The sequence below is a fragment of the Anabrus simplex genome, chromosome 2, assembly GCF_040414725.1.
Source record: "Anabrus simplex isolate iqAnaSimp1 chromosome 2, ASM4041472v1, whole genome shotgun sequence".
NCBI lineage: Eukaryota > Metazoa > Arthropoda > Insecta > Orthoptera > Tettigoniidae > Anabrus > Anabrus simplex.
In genome coordinates, this window is record NC_090266.1 from 1143033004 (window position 1) to 1143054333 (window position 21330).

Below are 21330 nucleotides of genomic sequence, written 5' to 3' on the forward strand. Positions count from 1 at the left end.
AGAGTGCTTAACCCTCTCGAGCTCCCAATCATATTGTTTTGAGGTGAACTTATTTTTCTCAACCTATTCTTCGTTAATATAATGTAAATTGTTCTTTTCTGAAGTCACCTCTGTAGTATGGGATTAGCCCTTGCTTTAAAGGCCTAGCGCCAAGTAGGTTTTAAATAAAGTGTATTAGGAGTGCGGAGAGCCTCCTTTCAAGTTGGTATTTTAGAGGCCATATAATTAACCTTTTCTCACTTAATAGGCCTCAGTAGATTGGGTATTTTACCCCTGTGTTTATGTCCGTTGAGGACAGCTTGAAGGTGGAGTTTGGTGTGGCCTGGGAGAGGCTTACAGTAGAGAGCGAGTGGCTCTTTTTTTTGAAAACTGAGTGTTGTATGCCTCGAGGAGGCTTTACTGTGGAGCAAGTGCTCCAGGTTTTGATTGGGGTCTTCCGCCCCGTTGTTGAAATTTGTATATCGTAAAGTTGGGCTAGTTGCTCAAGAATTGTGTTTTCAGGGCTCGAAGCCCAAATCCTGTAAATACTGTAATTGTACCTTGTGGTCTTGCTACTCCGTACCTGCCATTCTTGTTATTTCTGAATTTTGGAAAGAAAATATAACCTTGTTAAATTTTACATTAACTTTGATTCCGTAGTTTGAGACCCGTTCACGCCCGCACCTTCTTTCACCTCTACCTACCGCTAAAACACGGTAACATTTATGATCATCAGCTTTTCGCAAAGGGAAGAGTTTACATTTTTAAAATATTCCCCAGGTGAGGCTCGAACTCACAACCCCGGCATCTCTCGGCTACTGTCTTATAAGTACCGTGCGCTAACCAATTGCGCCACTGGGGAATGCGGTTGCGGTTTGTTACCACAAACATAATAGCCGAAACTCTCTCGAAAATGCATACCGCATTCTTCCGACGAGTCAGCACCACTAACGTCATCCAGCGGCTCGCGGTTATATTATAACTATATACTTACAGCTCTCGTCTGCTGGTGCTGGCTACTATGACATAATACTTGTATCAGGGATCTCGAAATTTAACTTGTATATGAAAACGTGTCCGCCTCTGTGGTGTAGTGGTTAGCGTGATTAGCTGCCACCCCCGGAGGCTTGGGTTCGATTCACGGCTCGGCCAAAATTTGAAAAGTGGTACGAGGGCTGGAACGGGGTCCACGCAGCCTCGGTAGGTCAACTGATTATAGGTGGGTTCGATTTCCATCTCATTCATCCTGGAAGTGGATTTCCGTGGTTTCCCACTTCTCCTCCAGGCAAATGCCAGGATGGTACCTAACTTAAGGCGACGGTCGCTTCTTTTCCCCTTCCTTGCCTGTTCCGTCCAATCTTCCCATCCCCCCGCAAGTCCACTGTTCAGCATAGCACGTGAAGCTGCCTGTCGAGGTACTGGTCATCCTCCCCTGTTGTATACGCCGACCCAGCGTCTGAAGCTCCAGGACACTGCCCTCGAGGCGGTAGAGGTGGGATCCCTCGCTGAGTTCGAGGGAAAACATACCCTGGAGGGTAAACAGATTAAGGAAGAAAAAAAACTTAGAATCAATACTATTTCATATCTTCTTCTTGGTAAACTGTTTACCCTCGAGGGTTGTTTTTTCCCTCGACCTTAGCGACGGATCCCGCCTCAGTGTCCTGGAGCGTCAGACATCAGTTCGGGGGAGAGAATGACCAGTGCTTCGCCCAGGCGGCCTCACCTCCTATGGTGAACAGGGGCCTTGTGGGGGATGGGAAGATTGGAAGGGCCGGGCAAGGAAGAGGGAAGGAAGCGGCCGTGGCCTTAAGTGAGGTACCATCCTGGCATTTGACTGGAGGATAAGAGGGAAACCACGGAAATCCACTTCCGGGATGACTGAGATGGGAATCGAACCCACGTCTACTCAGTTGACCTACCGAGGCTGCGTGAACCTCGTTCCAGCCCTCGTACCACTTTCCAAATTTTGGCAGAGCCGGGAATCGAACCAGGGCCTCCGGGGTTGGCAGCTAATCACGCTAACCACTACACCACAGAGGCGGACCACGTTTTACATATACAAGTCAAATTTCGAGATCCCTGATACAAGTATTACGTCATAGGAGCCAGCACCAGCAGACGATAGCTGTAGGTAGCTATAACCGCGAGCCGCTGGATAACGTTAGTGGTGCTGACTAGTCGGAAAGCAGCGGTATGCGTTTCCGAGAGCGTTTCGACCATTATATTTATGGTAACAATCTACACGCAGGTTCCCCAGTGGCGCAATTGGTTAGCGCACGGTACTTATATGACAGTAGCCGAGAGATGCCGGGGTTGTGAGTTCGAGCCTCACCTGGGGAATGTTTTAAAAAGTAAACTTTTCCCTCTGCGAAAAGCTGATGATCATAAATACGTCTTTCAAAACTCAGATATTAATAACTGAACCATTTATTTGAATAATTTACCTTATTTCCACGGCTCCCCTGTGGGATACCCGGTAAATACTATCGATATTTTGACACTCCACTTACGATTTACTCGACACACAAGTTACACTGCAGTACGGAAAACCTTTTACAAAGTTACTTTTACTTTTGAAAATTAAAAATTAACTTTCTATCACCTCGTCCTCTTCTTTAGTACCTACTGAATTAGCACAATTAGTGAAAGGATTTTGAACCCACTGATACGTATTTGACACAGTTTTCGGAAGGTAAATAAGCACTGAACAGAGATGAGTATCCTTCAATTATGGAAAACCGAGCTCGATACCTGCAGTCGCTTAAGTGCGGCCAGTATCCCGTATTCGGGAGATAGTAGATTCGAACCCCACTCTCGGCAGCCCTGAATATGGTTTTCCGTGGTTTCCCATTTTCACACCACGTAAATGCTGGGGCTGTGCCTTAATTAAGGCCACGGCCGCTCCCTTCCCACTCCTAGGCATTTTCCGTCCCATCGTCGCCATAAGACCTATCTGTGTCGGTGCGACGTAAAGCAACTAGCGAAGCCTGTAGAAGAGCTTAGGAGCGATGAAGACTGGTTGTGGATAGTTATTTGAATGAGATTTTCAGTGCTGTTTTCCTTAAGCGACAGCTCTAGGCTTTAGAAGTTGATCGGGCAAAGGGTGGGCAAACTTATACCGGGTAGGCAAAAAAAAAAAAAATATGGCCCGGAAAATATTTATAAAACTGACGCGGAAGAGACCCTTGTTACTGAATAGGCAAACTACCCATCATAGGAAATGCCGAAAATCGTCATTTCGATGCACCAATCAGTTGCTGTCACATGTCTCCCGCATGCTCATCACGCAAAGAGCAAAATAAAACTGGCCCGGAAAATATTTATAAAACTATGGCTAAGATTTAATGGATTTAATGGATTTTATCGGGTAAACACCAAATGTGTCAGCAGAGATCTTTTACATACCGACATCGTACGACATCGAGTGTCCAATGGATTTTAATCCGCCCTTCAATAATGCGACTACCTCTGCCGGGTTTGATCCGGAGGCCGACACTCTACCACAGATCTTTAAGCAATAATTACAATTTGTGCAAAATATTTTGATAGAATGCGTCAATATCTATGTTAGAGTGTAATATTTTTAATTTAACTTGTGTGTCCGGCTCCATGGCTAAATGGTTAGCGTACCGGCCTTTGGTCATAGGGGCCGCGGGTTCGATTTCCAGCAGGGTCGGGAATTTTAACCACCATTGGATAATTTGGCTGGGTGTATGTGTCCTCTTCATCATCATTGCATCCTCATCACGACGCGCAGGTCGCCTACAGGAGTCAAATCAAAAGACCTGTAAACGGCGAGCCGAACACGTCCTGGGACACTCCCGGCACTAAAAGCGATTTCATTTTCTGTGTTCGACAGACTGAAGAGCTTTTAAGTTCTAGTTAGGTTTTTGTCACATACGACGTTATCTAATCAATAACGACGATATGATTTTACATATTAGGTGCCAAGCCCCGCCTCCGTGGTGTAGTGGTTAGTGTGATTAGCTATCAACCCCGGAGGCCCGGGTTCGATTCCTCGCTCTGCCACGAAATTTGAAAAGTGGTATGAGGGCTGGAACAGCGTCCTCTCAGCCTCGGGAGGTCAACTGAGTAGAGGTGGGTTCGATTCTCACCTTAGCCTCCTATGCTGAACAGGGGCCTTGTGGGGGATCGGAAGATTGGAAGGGATGGGCGAGGAAGAGAGAAGGAAGCGGCCGTGGAAATAATGAAAATTATGCCAATAAATGGTTCGTTATTGATCGTTGCCTACGCTATAATACAAGGCCTGGAAATAGGGCCCGAAAAACGCTATAGAAGTGGTCACACTGCAGTTCATTGGCGGGCCGCTAGGATCGCTACCTTGCCCCCAGTTTACCAGGTTCGCGTCTTTAAACGTGTGTATAGAGTTGGTTGTGAATGTGCGTATTCTTGTGATAATAAGCACTCGCCGGTTCAATCATGGTTTATTGCTGTGTTGCTTATTGTCATTCACGACAAATTAAAGGTAGTGGAATTTCATATGGTTGCTTGTTGCTATATCTCGCAGAGGAGACAAGCCGGGATCTCTCTGGGTTCCTACAGAAAAATCGAGGGTATGCAGTAAACACTTCTGAGAAGAAGACTTTAGTATAAGTACATCTAAAAAGACGCTCCTGCCTAATTAAGTCCCTTCAGTTTTTACAGAGTTCCCCAAACACAAACAAGTCACTTTAAAAATGTAGGAAAGCTCCTAAGAAAAGACACCTTGAAAAAACGGACAGTGAAAATGAGTATATAAGAAATAAGAGAAAATGTGTGGAACAATCGGATTCTCCTGTGCCTGATAATACTGGAGAATCTGACCTGATAAATGTAGGCACCACAACAGTAGGTACACAGTTTTCTCCCGTCCTAAAATCAACAATACCAAAATACATTACCAGGAAATTAAGGAAGGAAATCAGAAGAAATAGAAAGCACGTGACAATTATTAAGAAGTTGCGCGTAAAAATTCGTGACTTGGAAACAGAACTTAGTAAGGTAAAGAAGGATCCCGGAAATCTTGCAAGTCGAGTTTCTAAAATTCAGAAGGAAGCTGAGGGAGGTAATATGAAAGCAAACTTTTTGTTAGAACAACTTCAGAGCTTTGGAAGAAAGAAATGTAAATACCAGGAGACTACAGTTAAAATTTGTGTGCTATTATCTTCAAGGTCGCCAACTGGTTATCGGCTTCTCAGAACACTCGATATTTTACATCTTCCTCATCCAAGAACGTTGAAATCGTATGTTGGATACTCAAAAGGGGAGACCGGCATAACTTCGCTAACTAAAGCCCGATTACTGGTAGAAAAACTGTCGTTAGTGAACGATAACGAAAAGGTTGGTTCCCTTATAATAGATGAAATGTCCATAAAGCCGAAACTTATGTATGACAGGAAATTAGATATGTTTATTGGACTGAATGACATTGACATTGACGCTCTTGGAATCGAAGATAGGTTAGCCAATAAACTACTCTGCATTTTGTTCAAGGGACTCTACATATTACAGAATACCGGTGTCTTTCTATATCACTTCATCCATTACAGGCTCACAACTTGCAAAATTAACCTTGGATGCGTTAAATGCTGTTGAAGAGTGTGGTTTCAGAGTGATCAGAATTGTTACCGACAATTCTCAGGTAAATGTTTGGATGTGCGAAATATTATGTGGAGGAAGCATTACGCATGAGATACAACATCCAGCTGATAAAACTAGGCCTCTGTTCCTAAGTTTCGATCCCAGTCACTTCATAAAAAACGTGCGATCCCAACATTTGTCACGAGACTTTTTTTGTAAACAATGCTATCGTGACCGGCGATCATTTGAGAGGTCTTTTCAAACTCCAGAAATCTTCAATTATGAAGCCGGTGAGGAAACTAACCAGAAAAGTAGTTTACCCTACAAATTTGGAGAAAATGAATGTAGCAAGAGCCAAAATTGTATTTTCCCCTGAAACAATCGCTGGTTTGAAGGGTATGGAGTGATTTTTTTCCCGAGAGCATTAAAGACAGGAACAGTTTAAAAGAAACAATTTCTTTCATGGAGCATTTTATGAAGTGGTTCGATGCCCATGATGTCTGCAACACCTCGTATGGGTCATATTCCAGGAATTAGAACAAACTGGCATTTTTCAGCATTGAAGATGAACGCCTCAGTTGGTTAATAAATGATTTCCTGTCATATATCAAGAACATTCAAATGCATCCAGAGAAAGAGAAAAGATTCACGAGGGAAACGTATCAGGCGTTGGTCTTGACTACCCAATCCACTGTGGCCTGCGTAAAATACCTCATAAGTATAAATTTTCATTATGTCTTGACGAGGAATCTAACAAGCTATGATATCGAGCTTTCCTTTAGCCACCTACGACGCAAAGCGGGATACATTGACAATGGACGCAAGGTTATGCCTTAAAGCAATCGAAACAAGGCTTCATACAAGAATTATTGCGGCATCAAAACATGGCAATGTTGAGCTGAGGGATGAAAATAAGATCCGCAATGTACGAACCAGTTTACTACAACCAAGAATGTGCCAGATGGATGAAAGACATAGAAGGAATGAAAGTCGCGATGATGTGCAAATTCCGCAGCTTCCTGAACACGTAATGTCTATCATTGCAAAACCGTTGCAAGGTAAATTACATCAGATCTGTGTGAACAATACTTTTTTATTTAAGTGTTCGCTAGTACATACATATGATTAATTTGTTTCAGATTCAACAGCCACAATACCTGGTATTTCTCTAGCTATGGTAGCAGGATACTTAGTGCGTGTGGCAGAAGAACAAACAGACTGTGAAGACTGTTTAGAACATATCACTTCTCCAGCCAGTGAAGTCCAACATTGTGTCTTATTCGCTTTCAAGATCGAGGAGCCCTCAGATACCCGAAATCATCGTTTGTGGCTCTTCTGCAGTGCATGACGGAATTTGTTACCTCTGCTGTGCAGTATTTACCCCGACGACAGTTACTAAAAATGTGTACGTTTCTTCTGAAAACCAGGTTCATCAGTGAAATTAAGTGTAGAGAGTGTAAAGACGACAAACTACCTCTTTTTCTACTCCAAAAATTTCTGAGACCTCTATTAGACAACACTGCTTCGAGCCACTCAAGTAGAAGTGAGAAAGTTTTGAAACTCGATAAGAAGCCCCTGAGTAGGAAAGTTTTAAAAATGTAGACGCCTACAGAATTCAGCTCTCTTTATTTAGGATATAATTTACTTATAGACATACACGGCCATGCGAACACAAGGGGGCAACAGCGCGATCCTAGTGGCTGAACGGTGAACTAAGCTGGCACCCGTTTTCATTAGTGCATTTCAGGGCCTTGTATTATAGCGTAGGCAACGTTATTGATATCTGAGTTTTGAAAGACATATTTATGATCATCAGCTTTTCGCAAAGGGAAGAGTTTACATTTTTAAAATATTCCCCAGGTGAGGCTCGAACTCACAACCCCGGCATCTCTCGGCTACTGTCTTATAAGTACCGTGCGCTAACCAATTGCGCCACTGGGGAGTCCGTTTGGTGTTTGTTACCACAAACATAATAGCCGAACTCCCTCGAAAATGCATACCGCAGCTTTTCACAAGTCAGCACCACTAACGTCATCCAGCGGCTCGCGGTTATAACTACCTACAGCTATCGTCTGCTGGTGCTGGCTCCTATGACATAATACTTGTATCAGGGATCTCGAAATTTGACTTGTATATGAAAAAGTGTCCGCCTCTGTGGTGTAGTGGTTACCGTGATTAGATGCCACCCCCAGAGGCCCGGGTTCGATTCCCGGTTCGGCCAAAATTTGAAAAGTGGTACGAGGGCTGGAACGGGGTCCACGCAGCCTCGGTAGATCAACTGAGTAGAGGTGGGTTCGATTTCCATCTCAGTCACCCTGTTCTGAAATCTTTCAAAAATAGAAAAGCACCAGGGTTAGACAACATAAATATGGAGTTGTTCAAATATGGTGGGATCATTCTTAAATTTAGAATGTTACATTTAATTAATCTTTGTTGGAAAAGAAGAAATATACCCGAAGAATGGAGAAAAGCTAAAATAATGTCACTTTTCATCATCATCATCATCATCTGTTTACCCTCCAGGTTCGGCTTTTCCCTCGGACTGAGCGAGGGATCCCACCTCTACCGCCTCAAGGGCAGTGTCCTGGACCTTCACACGCTTGGTCGGGGGATACAACTGGGGAGTATGACCAGTACCTCGCCAAGGCGGCCTCACCTGCTATAGTGAACATGGGCCTAGTAGGGGGATGGGAAGATTGGAAGGGATAGGCAAGGATGAGGGAAGGAAGCGGCCGTGGCCTTAAGATAGGTACCATCCCGCCATTTGCCTGGAGGTGAAGAGGGAAAACCACGGAAAACCACTTCGAGGAAGGCTGAGGTGGGAATCGAACCCGCCTCTACTCAGTTGACCTCCCGAGGCTGAGTGGACCCCGTTCCAGCCCTCGTACCACTTTTCAAATTTCGTGGCAGAGCCGGGAATCGAACCCGGACCTCCGGGGGTGGCAGCTAATCACGCTAACCACTACACCACAGAGGCGGCCATGTCACTTTTCAAGAAAGGAAATCGAAGTTTTTGCAGTAACTATCGAGGAATAAGTTTATTAAATGTTGGCTATGGTCCGCCTCTGTGGTGTAGTGGTTAGCGTGATTAGCTGCCACCCCCGGAGGTCCGGGTTCGATTCCCGGCTCTGCCACGAAATTTGAAAAGTGGTACGAGGGCTGGAACGGGGTCCACTCAGCCTCGGGAAATCAACTGAGTAGAGCCATCCTGGAAGTGGTTTTCCGTGGTTTCCCACTTCTCCTCCAGGCGAATGCCGGGATGGTTCCTAACATAAGTCGGCTGCCGCTTCCTTCCCATCCAATCACCGCACATGGCTTCTGTTAGAGCATAGCAGGTGAGGAAGAATGAGCGAGGTACTGGTCCTCCTCCCCAGTTGTATCATTCTCATCCAAGCCTCACGCTCCAGGAGTCAGAGGGGGATCCCTCGCTGAGTCCGAGGGAAAAACCTACAATGGAGGGTAAGCAGTTTAAAAAAGAGAGCTGCCAAGCCTATTCCTATGCTTCCTCCGACCAACCCGATCATAGCAGCGACAACTGCACACTATTCTTCACAGGCACTGGCAGCTTAAGGAAAGGTGTTACACTACCAAAGAAATTTGTCAAATAACTTTTATAATATACCTTTTATGAAATATCTGACACTATGATGGAGAGCCTCACCGCAGTAGAGTGTCTGTTCAAAAGGGGTTCATTCCTCCTCCTTCTTCTTTTTCTTCTTCTTCTTCTTCTTCTTCTTCATCTTCTTCTCTTTATCTGGTTACCCTCCAAGGTCGGTTTTTCCATAGTACTCAGTGAGGGATCCCATCTCTACCATCTCAAGGGCAGTGTGCTGGAGCTTCAGACTCTGGGTCTGGCGATACAACTGGGGAGTATGACCAGTACCTCGCCCAGGCGGCCTCACCTGCTATGCTGAACTGGGGCCTTGTGGAGGGATGGGAAGATTGGAAGGGATAGGCAAGGAAGAGGGAAGGAAGCGGCCGTGGCCTTAAGTTAGGTACCATCCCGGCATTCGCCTGGAGGAGAAGTGGGAAACCACGGAAAACCACTTCCAGGATGGCTGAGGTGGGAATCGAACCCACCTCTACTCAGTTGACCTCCCGAGGCTGAGTGGACCCCGTTCCAGCCCTCGTACCACTTTTCAAATTTCGTGGCAGAGCCGGGAATCAAACCCGGGCCTCCGGGGGTGGCAGCTAATCACGCTAACCACTACACCACAGAGGCGGACTCAAACATTTCTCATAAAAAGAAATCATTTGACAGAAGCATTCGCAAATTTCTACTTCGTTCTCGTGGTGCTGGAGTGCCTTCGAAAGAATACAGACCGGGCGACATGGCCGTGCGGTTGGGGGCGCGCAGCTGTGAGCTGGTATTCGGGAGATAGTGGGTTCGAACCCCACTGTCGGCAGCCCTGAAGATGTTTTTCCGTGGCTTCTCATTTTCAAAGCACGCAAATGCTGAGGCTGTGCCTTAAATAAGACCACGGCCGCTTCCTTCCAATTCCTAGAACTTTCCTATCCCATCGTCGCCATAAGAAATATCTGCGTCGCTGCGACGTAAAGCCACTAAAAAAAAAGAAGAATACATAACAAAGGTAAGAAACAGGGTTTGTTTTAAACAAGAAATAACATATGTACAGTAAGCTAAGTTATTTTTGAATGTGTGTACTTGAAAACTGCAGACAGTACCGGTATCACATGTGAGTGTAAGTGGCCTTGGTATAACTGTTGGCCTAAAATGGCACCTTCATGCCTTATCTTTATCTCACGACTAATAGACCCACAGGGGAGCCGTGGAAATAATATAAATTATGCCAATAAATGGTTCGTTATTAACATCTGAGTTTTGAAAGACATATTTATGATCATCAGCTTTTCGCAAAGGGAAGAGTTTACATTTTTAAAATATTCCCCAGGTGAGGCTCGAACTCACAACCGCGGCATCTCTCGGCTACTGTCTTACAAGTACCGTGCGCTAACCAATTGCGCCACTGGGCAATGCGGTTGCTGTTTGTTACCACAAACATAATAGCCGAAACTCTCTCGAAAATGCATACCGCAGCCTTCCGGCGAGTCAGCACCACTAACGTCATCCAGCGGCTCGCGGTTATATTATAACTATATACTTACAGCTCTCGTCTGCTGGTGCTGGCTACTATGACATAATACTTGTATCAGGGATCTCGAAATTTAACTTGTATATAAAAACGTGTCCGCCTCCGTGGTGTAGTGGTTAGCGTGATTAGCTGCCACACCCGGAGGCCCGGGTTCGATTCACGGCTCGGCCAAAATTTCAAAAGTGGTACGAGGGCTGGAACGGGGTCCACGCAGCCTCGGTAGGTCAACTGATTATAGGTGGGTTCAATTTCCATCTCATTCATCCTGGAGGTGGATTTCCGTGGTTTCCCACTTCTCCTCCAGGCAAATGCCAGGATGGTACATAACTTAAGGCGACGGCCGCTTCTTTCCCTCTTCCTTGCCTGTTCCGTCCAATCTCCCCATCCCACCGCAAGTCCACTGTTCAGCATAGCACGTGAAGCTGCCTGTCGAGGTACTGGTCATCCTCCCCAGTTGTATACGCCGACCCAGCGTCTGAAGCTCCAGGACACTGCCCTTGAGGCGGTAGAGGTGGGATCCCTCGCTGAGTTCGAGGGAAAACATACCCTGTAGGGTAAACAAATTAAGGAAGAAAGAAAAGTTAGAATCAATACGATTTCATATCTTCTTCTTGGTAATCTGTTTACCCTCGAGGGTTGTTTTTTCCCTCGACGTTAGCGACGGATCCCGCCTCAGTGTCCTGGAGCGTCAGACATCAGTTCGGGGGATACAACTGGAGAGAATGACCAGTGCCTCGCCCAGGCGGCCTCACCTCCTATGGAGAACAGGGGCCTTGTGGGGGATGGGAAGATTGGAAGGGATGAGCAAGGAAGAGGGAAAGAAGCGGCCGTGGCCTTAAGTGAGGTACCATCCTGGCATTTGCCTGGAGGATAAGTGGGAAACCACGGAAATCCACTTCCGGGATGACTGAAATGGGAATCGAAACGACTTCTACTCAGTTGACTTAACGAGGCTGCGTGGAGCTCGTTCCAGCCCTCGTACCATTTTCCAAATTTTCGCAGAGCCGGGAATCGAACCAGGGCCTCCGGGGTTGGCAGCTAATCATGCTAACCACTACACCACAGAGGCGGACCACGTTTTCATATACAAGTCAAATTTCGAGATCCCTGATACAAGTATTACGTCATAGGAGCCAGCATCAGCAGACGATGGCTGTAGGTAGTAATAACCGCGAGCCGCTGGATAACGTTAGTGGTGCTGACTAGTCGGAAAGCTGCGGTATGCGTTTCCGAGAGCGTTTCGACCATTATATTTATGATAACAAAGTACACGCAGGTTCCCAGTGGCGCAATTGGTTAGCGCACGGTACTTATATGACAGTAGCCGAGAGATGCCGGGGTTGTGAGTTCGAGCCTCACCTGGGGAATGTTTTAAAAAGTAAACTTTTCCCTCTGCGAAAAGCTGATGATCATAAATACGTCTTTCAAAACTCAGATATTAATAACTGAACCATTTATTTGAATAATTTACATTATTTCCACGGCTCCCCTGTGGGATACCCGGTAAATACTATCGTTATTTTGACACTCCACTTATGATTTACTCGACACACAAGTTACAGTGCAGTATGGAAAACCTTTTACAAAGTTACTTTTCATCATCATCATCATCATCTGTTTACCCTCCAGGTTCGGCTTTTCCCGCGGACTCAGCGAGGGATCCCACCTCTAACGCCTCAAGGGCAGTGTCCTGGAGTTTCAGACTCTTGGTCGGGGATACAACTGGGGAGAATGACCAGTACCTTGCCCAGGCGGCCTCACCTGCTATGCTGAACAGGGGCCTTGTGTAGGGATGGGAAGATTTGAAGGGATAGGCAAGGAAGAGGGAAGAAGGCGGCCGTGGCCTTAAGTTAGGTACCATCCCGGCATTCGCCTGGAGGAGAATTGGGAAACCACGGAAAACCACTTCCAGGATGGCTGAGGTGGGAATCGAACCCACCTCTACTCAGTTGACCTCCCGAGGTTGAGTAGACCCCGTTCCAGCCTTCGTACCACTTTTCAAATTTCATGACAGAGCCGGGAATCGAACCCGGACCTCCGGAGGTGGCAGCTAATCACGCTAACCACTACACCACAGAGGCGGACACAAAGTTACTTTTACTTTTGAAAATTAAAAATTAAAGTTCTATCACCTCGTCCTCTTCTTTAGTACCTACTGAATTAGCACCATTAGTGAAAGGATTTTGAACCCACTGATACGTATTTGACACAGCTTTAAGAAGGTAAATAAGCACCGAACAGAGATGAGTATCCTTCAATTATGGAAAACCGAGCTCGATACCTGCAGTCGCTTAAGTGCGGCCAGTATCCAGTATTCGGGAGATAGTAGATTCGAACCCCACTCTCGGCAGCCCTGAATATGGTTTTCCGTGGTTTCCCATTTTCACACCACGTAAATGCTGGGGCTGTACCTTAATTAAGGCCACGGCTGCTCCCTTCCCACTCCTAGGCCTTTTCCGTCCCATCGTCGCCATAAGACCTATCTGTGTCGGTGCGACGTAAAGCAACTAGCGAAGCCTGTAGAAGAGCTTAGGAGCGATGAAGACTGGTTGTGGATAGTTATTTGAATGAGATTTTCAGTGTTGTTTTCCTTAAGCGACAGCTCTAGGCTTTAGAAGTTGATCGGGCAAAGGGTGGGCAAACTTATACCGGGTAGGCAAAAACAAAATGGCCCGGAAAATATTTATAAAACTGATGTGGAAGTGACACTTGTTACTGAATAGGAAAACTACCCATCATAGGAAATGCTGAAAATCGTCATTTCGATGCACCAATCAGTTGCTGTTACATGTCTCCCGCATGCTCAACCCGCGAAGAGCAAAATAAAACTGGCCCGGAAAATATTCATAAAACTATGGCTAAGATTTAATGAATTTTATCGGGTAAACACCAAATGTGTCAGCATACATCTTTTACATGCCGACATCGTACGACATGGAGTGTCCAATGGATTTTAATCCGCCCTTCAATAATGCGACTACCTCTGCCGGGTATGATCCGGAGGCCGACACTCTACCACTGATCTTTAAACAATAATTACAATTTGTGCTATATATTTTGATAGAATGCGTCAATATCTATGTTAGAGTGTAATATTTTTATTTAACTTGTGTGTCCGGCTCCATGGCTAAATGGTTAGCGTACTGGCCTTTGGTCATAGGGGCCGCGGGTTCGATTTCCAGCAGGGTCGGGAATTTTAACCACCATTGGATAATTTGGCTGGGTGTATGTGTCCTCTTCGTCATCATTGCATCCTCATCACGACGCGAAGGTCGTCTACAGGAGTCAAATCAAAAGATCTGTAAACGGCGAGCCGAACACGTCCTGGGACACTCCCGGCCCTAAAAGCGATTTCATTTTCTGTGTTCGACAGACTGAAGAGCTTTTAAGTTCTAGTTAGGTTTTTGTCACATACGACGTTATCTAATCAATAACGACGATATGATTTTACATATTAGGTGCCAAGCCCCGCCTCCGTGGTGTAGTGGTTAGTGTGATTAGCTATCAACCCCGGAGGCCCGGGTTCGATTCCTCGCTCTGCCACGAAATTTGAAAAGTGGTATGAGGGCTGGAACGGCGTCCTCTCAGCCTCGGGAGGCCACCTGAGTAGAGATGGGTTCGATTCTCACCTTAGCCATCCTCGAAGTGCTTTTCCATGGTTTCCCAATTCTCCTCCAGGCAAATGCCGGAATGGTACCTAACTTAAGTCCGCTGCCGCTTCTTCCCTTCCAATCACCGCACATGGCTTCTGTTCAGCATAGCAGGTGAGGCCGCCTGGGCGACGTACTGTCCCTCCTCCCCAGTTTTATCATCCTCATCCAAGCCTCACGCTCCAGGAGTCAGAGGGGGATCCCTCGCTTCGTCCGAGGGAAAAACCTACACTGGAGGGTAAACAGTTTAAGAAAGAGAGCTGCCAAGCCTATTCCTATGCTTCCTCCGACCAACCCGATCATAGCAGCGACACCTTCACACTATTCTTCACAGGCACTGGCAGCTTAAGGAAAGGTGTTACACTACCAAAGAAATTTGTCAAATAACTTTTATAATATACCTTTTATGAAATATCTGATACTATGATGGAGGGCCTCACCGCAGGAGAGTGTCTGTTCAAAAGGGGTTCATTCCTTCTTCTTCTTCTGCTGCATCTTCTTCTTCTTCTTCTTCTTCCTCTTCTTCTTCTTCGTCTTGTTCTTCTCTTTATCTGGTTACACTCCAGGGTCGGTTTTTCCCTAGTACTCAGCGAGGGATCCCATCTGTACCGCCTCAAGGGCAGTGTCCTGGAGCTTCAGATTCTGGGTCTGGGGATACAACTGGGGAGGATGACCAGTTACTCGCCCAGGCTGCCTCACCTGCTATGATAAACAAGGGCCTTGTGGGGGAAGGGATGTTTGGAAGGGATAGACAATTAAGAGGGAAAAGATGCGGCCGTGGCCATAAGTTAGGTACCATCCCGGCATTTGCCTGGAGAAGTGGGAAACCACGGAAAACCTCTTCATGGATGGTTGAGGGGGGAATCGACCCCCCCCCCCCACTACTCAGTTGACCTCCCGAGGCTGAGTGGACCCCGTTCCAGCCCTCGTAACACTTTTCAAATTTCGTGGCAGAGCCGGAAATCGAACCCGGGCCTCCGGGGGTGGCAGCTAATCACACTAACCACTACACCAGAGGCGGACAATTAAGACTATCCAGCAAAGAAAAATGAGCAATTTCTTCAAACCGTGCTAGATTTCAAGCTTTGAGGCTTCATAACATTGTTCATGAAATTTTGAATTCGATTATCCGGAGTTTCGCTTCTCCGGATGACCCCTGGCACGGATAATCGAGTTCCTTTAGTTACATGGGTGGAAGTGTTACACGTATTCGTTTCGAAATCTCTCAACGCATATGTAAAATTTAATTTCACTTTTGGCCAGGGTGCGATGACCCGGACGTTAGGTCCTGTAAACAACAAGGATCATGCATCTGGCTTTTACATGTTTTGCTCCCCCCTTAATATTACAGCGTTACCCTATACTAATAAAACATACCCTGGGTGTGTCAGAATGCTCTAACCAGCTTCTAGGGATGATACAGGAGTCGGTATTGCCGTGCGGGTGAACTGGGATAGAGTGCGCGGTCAGGCAACACAGCAAGCATGGCTAGCGGTTAGCGTACGGAATAAACGTTTAGTTTACGAGGAGAGTTCTTATTGAGTGCACGTTAGTGTTACATTCCTACACTTGTTATTGAACGTTATTTGTGTTGGCAAACACGTATAATACTGGACACTTGATATTTCTAGTTCAAACATTTCTCATAAAGAAGAAATCATTTGACAGAAGCATTCGCAAATTTCTACTTCGTTTTCGTGGTGCTGCAGTGCCTTCGAAAGGATACAGACCGGGCGACATGGCCATGCGGTTAGGGGCGCGCAGCTGTGAGGTGGTATTTGGGTGATAGTGGGTTCGAACCCCACTGTCGGCAGCCCTGAAGATCTTTTTCCGTGGTTTCTCATTTTCAAAGCAGGCTAATGCTGGGGCTGTGCCGTAAATAAGGCCACGGCCGCTTCCTTCCAATTCCTAGCCCTTTCCTATCCCATCGTCGCCATAAGACTTATCTGCTTCGGTGCGACGTAAAGCCACTAACAAAAAAAAAAAGAGTGCATAACAAAGTTAGGCAAGAAACAGGGTTTGTTTTAAACAAGAAATAACATATGTACAGTAAGCTAAGTTATTTTGGAATGTGTGTACTTGAAAATTGCAGACAGTACCGGTATCACATGTGAGTGTAAGTGGCCTTGGTCTAACTGTTGGCCTAAAATGGCACCTTCATGCCTTATCTTTATCTCACGACTAATAGTCCCACAGGGGAGCCGTGGAAATAATGCAAGTTATGCCAATAAATGGTTCGTTATTAACATCTGAGTTTTGAAAGACATATTTATGATCATCAGCTTTTCGCAAAGGGAAGAGTTTACATTTTTAAAATATTCCCCAGGTGAGGCTCGAACTCACAACCCCGGCATCTCTCGGCTACTGTCTTATAAGTACCGTGCGCTAACCAATTGCGCCACTGGGGAATGCTTTTGCGGTTTGTTACCACAAACATAATAGCCGAAACTCTCTCGAAAATGCATACCGCATTCTTCCGACGAGTCAGCATCACTAACGTCATCCAGCGGCTCGCGGTTATACATACCGACAGCTCTCGTCTGCTGGTGCTGGCTACTATGACATAATACTTGTATCAGGGATCTCGAAATTTAACTTGTATATGAAAACGTGTCCGCCTCTGTGGTGTAGTGGTTAGCGTGATTAGCTGCCACCCCCGGAGGCCCGGGTTCGATTCACGGCTCGGCCAAAATTTCAAAAGTGGTACGAGGGCTGGAACGGGGTCCACGCAGCCTCGGTAGGTCAACTGATTATAGGTGGGTTCGATTTCCATCTCATTCATCCTGGAAGTGGATTTCCGTGGTTTCCCACTTCTCCTCCAGGCAAATGCCAGGATGGTACCTAACTTAAGGCGACGGTCGCTTCTTTCCCCCTTCCTTGCCTGTTCCGTCCAATCTTCCCATCCCCCCGCAAGTCCACTGTTCAGCATAGCACGTGAAGCTGCCTGTCGAGGTACTGGTCATCCTCCCCTGTTGTATACGCCGACCCAGCGTCTGAAGCTGCAGGACACTGCCCTTGACACTGTAGAGGTGGGATCCCTCGCTGAGTTCGAGGGAAAACATACCCTGGAGGGTAAACAGATTAAGGAAGAAAAAAACTTAGAATCAATACTATTTCATATCTTCTTCTTGGTAAACTGTTTACCATCGAGGGTTGTTTTTTCCCTCGACCTTAGCGACGGGTCCCGCCTCAGTGTCCTGGAGCGTCAGACATCAGTTCGGGGGAGAGAATGACCAGTGCTTCGCCCAGGCGGCCTCACCTCCTATGGTGAACAGGGGCCTTGTGGGGGATGGGAAGATTGGAAGGGCCGGGCAAGGAAGAGGGAAGGAAGCGGCCGTGGCCTTAAGTGAGGTACCATCCTGGCATTTGACTGGAGGATAAGTAGGAAACCACGGAAATCCACTTCCGGGATGACTGAGATGGGAATCGAACCCACCTCTACTCAGTTGACCAACCGAGGCTGCGTGGACCTCGTTCCAGCCCTCGTACCACTTTCCAAATTTTGGCAGAGCCGGGAATCGAACCAGGGCCTCCGGGGTTGGCAGCTAATCACGCTAACCACTACACCACAGAGGCGGACCACGTTTTTCATATACAAGTCAAATTTCGAGATCCCTGATACAAGTATTACGTCATAGGAGCCAGCACCAGCAGACGATAGCTGTAGGTAGCTATAACCGCGAGCCGCTGGATAACGTTAGTGGTGCTGACTAGTCGGAAAGCAGCGGTATGCGTTTCCGAGAGCGTTTCGACCATTATATTTATGGTAACTAAATACGCGCAGGTTCCCCAGTGGCGCAATTGGTTAGCGCACGGTACTTATATGACAGTAGCCGAGAGATGCCGGGGTTGTGAGTTCGAGCCTCACCTGGGGAATGTTTTAAAAAGTAAACTTTTCCCTCTGCGAAAAGCTGATGATCATAAATACGTCTTTCAAAACTCAGATATTAATAACTGAACCATTTATTTGAATAATTTACATTATTTCCACGGCTCCCCTGTGGGATACCCGGTAAATACTATCGATATTTTGACACTCCACTTACGATTTACTCGACACACAAGTTACAGTGCAGTACGGAAAACCTTTTACAAAGTTACTTTTACTTTTGAAAATTAAAAATTAACTTTCTATCACCTCGTCCTCTTCCTTAGTACCTACTGAATTAGCACCATTAGTGAAAGGATTTTGAACCCACTGATACGTATTTGACACAGTTTTCGGAAGGTAAATAAGCACTGAACAGAGATGAGTATCCTTCAATTATGGAAAACCGAGCTCGATACCTGCAGTCGCTTAAGTGCGGCCAGTATCCCGTATTCGGGAGATAGTAGATTCGAACCCCACTCTCGGCAGCCCTGAATATGGTTTTCCGTGGTTTCCCATTTTCACACCACGTAAATGCTGGGGCTGTGCCTTAATTAAGGCCACGGCTGCTCCCTTCCCACTCCTAGGCCTTTCCCGTCCCATCGTCGCCATAAGACCTATCTGTGTCGGTGCGACGTAAAGCAACTAGCGAAGCCTGTAGAAAAGCTTAGGAGCGATGAAGACTGGTTGTGGATAGTTATTTGAATGAGATTTTCAGTGCTGTTTTCCTTAAGCGACAGCTCTAGGCTTTAGAAGTTGATCGGGCAAAGGGTGGGCAAACTTATACCGGGTAGCCAAAAAAAAAAAAAAATGGCCCGGAAAATATTTATAAAACTGACGCGGAAGAGACCCTTGTTACTGAATAGGCAAACTACCCATCATAGGAAATGCTGAAAATCGTCATTTCGATGCACCAATCAGTTGCTGTCACATGTCTCCCGCATGCTCATCACGCACAGAGCAAAATAAAACTGGCCCGGAAAATATTTATAAAACTATGGCTAAGATTTAATGGATTTAATGGATTTTATCGGGTAAACACCAAATGTGTCAGCAGAGATCTTTTACATGCCGATATCGTACGACATGGAGTTTCCAATGGATTTTAATCCGCCCTTCAATAATGCGACTACCTCTGCCGGGTTTGATCCGGAGGCCGACACTCTACCACTGATCTTTAAACAATAATTACAATTTGTGCTATATACAGTGGAGTCCCGTTAATCCGAACCCCGTTAATCCGAAAGTCCGGTTAATCCGAACTGAAGTATTCAATTTTTTAAATCTCCTTATTGAAATGAAAGAACATATTATAGAATGAAGATTTCCTTGCATTTTCATCATCATCATCATCATCTGTTTACCCTCCAGGGTCGGCTTTTCCCTCGGACACAGCGAGGGATCCCACCTCTACCGCCTCAAGGGCAGTGTCCTGGAGCTTCAGACTCTTGGTCGGGGATACAACTGGGGAGAATGACCAGTACCTCGCCCAGGCGGCCTCACCTGCTATGCTGAACAGGGGCCTTGTGGAGGGATGGGAAGATTGGAAGGGATCGGCAAGGATGAGGGAAGGAAGCGGCCGTGGCCTTATGTGAGGTACCATCCCGGCATTCGCCTGGAGGAGAAGTGGGAAACCACGGAAAACCACTTCCAGGATGGCTGAGGTGGGAATCGAACCCACCTCTACTCAGTTGACCTCCCGAGGCTGAGTGGACCCCGTTCCAGCCCTCATACCACTTTTCAAATTTCGTGGCAGAGCCGGGAATCGAACCCGGGCCTCCGGGGGTGGCAGCTAATCACGCTAACCACTACACCACAGAGGCGGACTCCTTGCATTTTACTAGTCATATTTTACTAGAATAACTTAATGTAAACATAATTACACATCATAAACCATCAATCACCGTTTATCTTTACAAAGTCTGTTGGTTTCTTTTGCCGTAGTGATTGGAACCTACTCGATGATGCAGTGTTAAACCAGCGTCTCATAAACATCACATCATTGGACGTAGCAGCGGAGTGTTGCTCGACGTAGCGTGCGACAAGTTCTAAGGCGGCCGCGGCATCTGAATGTGACACTAGTTGTCCATTGTGGTCTTCTTCGTCGTCACTCTGTTGCTCATCAACTCCAGATTCTTTCTCCACCATAGCTACAATTCCTTGGTCTGTTTGTAATTGATGACAGTCAGCTTCCATCCACTCGCTAATGTCATTTTCACTGTCGTTTCCTCGTCTACGGGTTTTTAAATACCCTACTGTAATTTTGTATTTTGTTAATGTAACTGCTAAAGAATGGACATTTCAAATTACAGTATGTACTGTACTGTATTGTAGAAACTATTTTCCTCAGACGGTTGAGGCGCTGGCCTTCTGACCCCAACTTGGCAGGTTCGATCCTGGCTCAGTCCGGTGGTATCTGAAGGTGCTCAAATACGTCAGCCTCGTGTAAGTAGATTTACTGGCACATAAAAGAACTCCTGCGGGAGAAAATCCCGGCACCTAGGCGTCTCCGGAAACCGTAAAAGTAGTTAGCGGGACGTAAAAGCAATAACATTATTATTAGAAAATATTGTCCGGTTAATCCGAAAATTTCGTAATCCGAACAGACTCCGGTCCCAATTAGTTCGGATTAACGAGACTCTACTGTATTTTGATAGAATGCGTCAATATCTATGTTAGAGTGTAATATTTTTATTTAACTTGTGTGTCCGGCTCCATGGCTAAATGGTTAGCGTACTGGCCTTTGGTCATAGGGGCCACGGGTTCGATTTCCAGCAGGGTCGGGAATTTTAACCACCATTGGATAATTTGGCTGGGTGTATGTGTCCTCTTCATCATCATTCCATCCTCATCACGACGCGCAGGTCGCCTACAGGAGTCAAATCAAAAGACCTGTAAACGGCGAGCCGAACACGCCCTGGGACACTCCCGGCACTAAAAGCGATTTCATTTTGTGTGTTCGACAGACTGAAGAGCTTTTAAGTTCTAGTTAGGTTTTTGTCACATACGACGTTATCTAATCAATAACGACGATATGATTTTACATATTAGGTGCCAAGACCCGCCTCCGTGGTGTAGTGGTTAGTGTGATTAGCTATCAACCCCGGAGGCCCGGGTTCGATTCCTCGCTCTGCCACGA

At 46.3% G+C, this 21330-nt stretch overlaps 6 non-coding genes across 6 annotated transcripts; 3 read left to right on the plus strand and 3 right to left on the minus strand.

Annotated features, from left to right (window-relative positions):
- Positions 1-751: 751 nt before the first annotated feature.
- Positions 752-841, minus strand: TRNAI-UAU (transfer RNA isoleucine (anticodon UAU)). The gene is given in 2 exon segments: positions 752-787; positions 804-841. It is a non-coding gene; the product is annotated as a tRNA-Ile (tRNA).
- Positions 842-2229: 1388 nt separating this feature from the next.
- On the plus strand, positions 2230-2319 carry TRNAI-UAU (transfer RNA isoleucine (anticodon UAU)). Its single transcript is given in 2 exon segments — positions 2230-2267; positions 2284-2319. It is a non-coding gene; the product is annotated as a tRNA-Ile (tRNA).
- A 5092-nt stretch (positions 2320-7411) lies between these two features.
- TRNAI-UAU (transfer RNA isoleucine (anticodon UAU)) lies at positions 7412-7501 on the minus strand. Its single transcript is given in 2 exon segments — positions 7412-7447; positions 7464-7501. It is a non-coding gene; the product is annotated as a tRNA-Ile (tRNA).
- A 4449-nt stretch (positions 7502-11950) lies between these two features.
- On the plus strand, positions 11951-12040 carry TRNAI-UAU (transfer RNA isoleucine (anticodon UAU)). Its single transcript is given in 2 exon segments — positions 11951-11988; positions 12005-12040. It is a non-coding gene; the product is annotated as a tRNA-Ile (tRNA).
- Positions 12041-16641: 4601 nt separating this feature from the next.
- On the minus strand, positions 16642-16731 carry TRNAI-UAU (transfer RNA isoleucine (anticodon UAU)). The gene is given in 2 exon segments: positions 16642-16677; positions 16694-16731. It is a non-coding gene; the product is annotated as a tRNA-Ile (tRNA).
- Positions 16732-18109: 1378 nt separating this feature from the next.
- TRNAI-UAU (transfer RNA isoleucine (anticodon UAU)) lies at positions 18110-18199 on the plus strand. The gene is given in 2 exon segments: positions 18110-18147; positions 18164-18199. It is a non-coding gene; the product is annotated as a tRNA-Ile (tRNA).
- The last annotated feature ends 3131 nt before the right edge of the window (positions 18200-21330 follow it).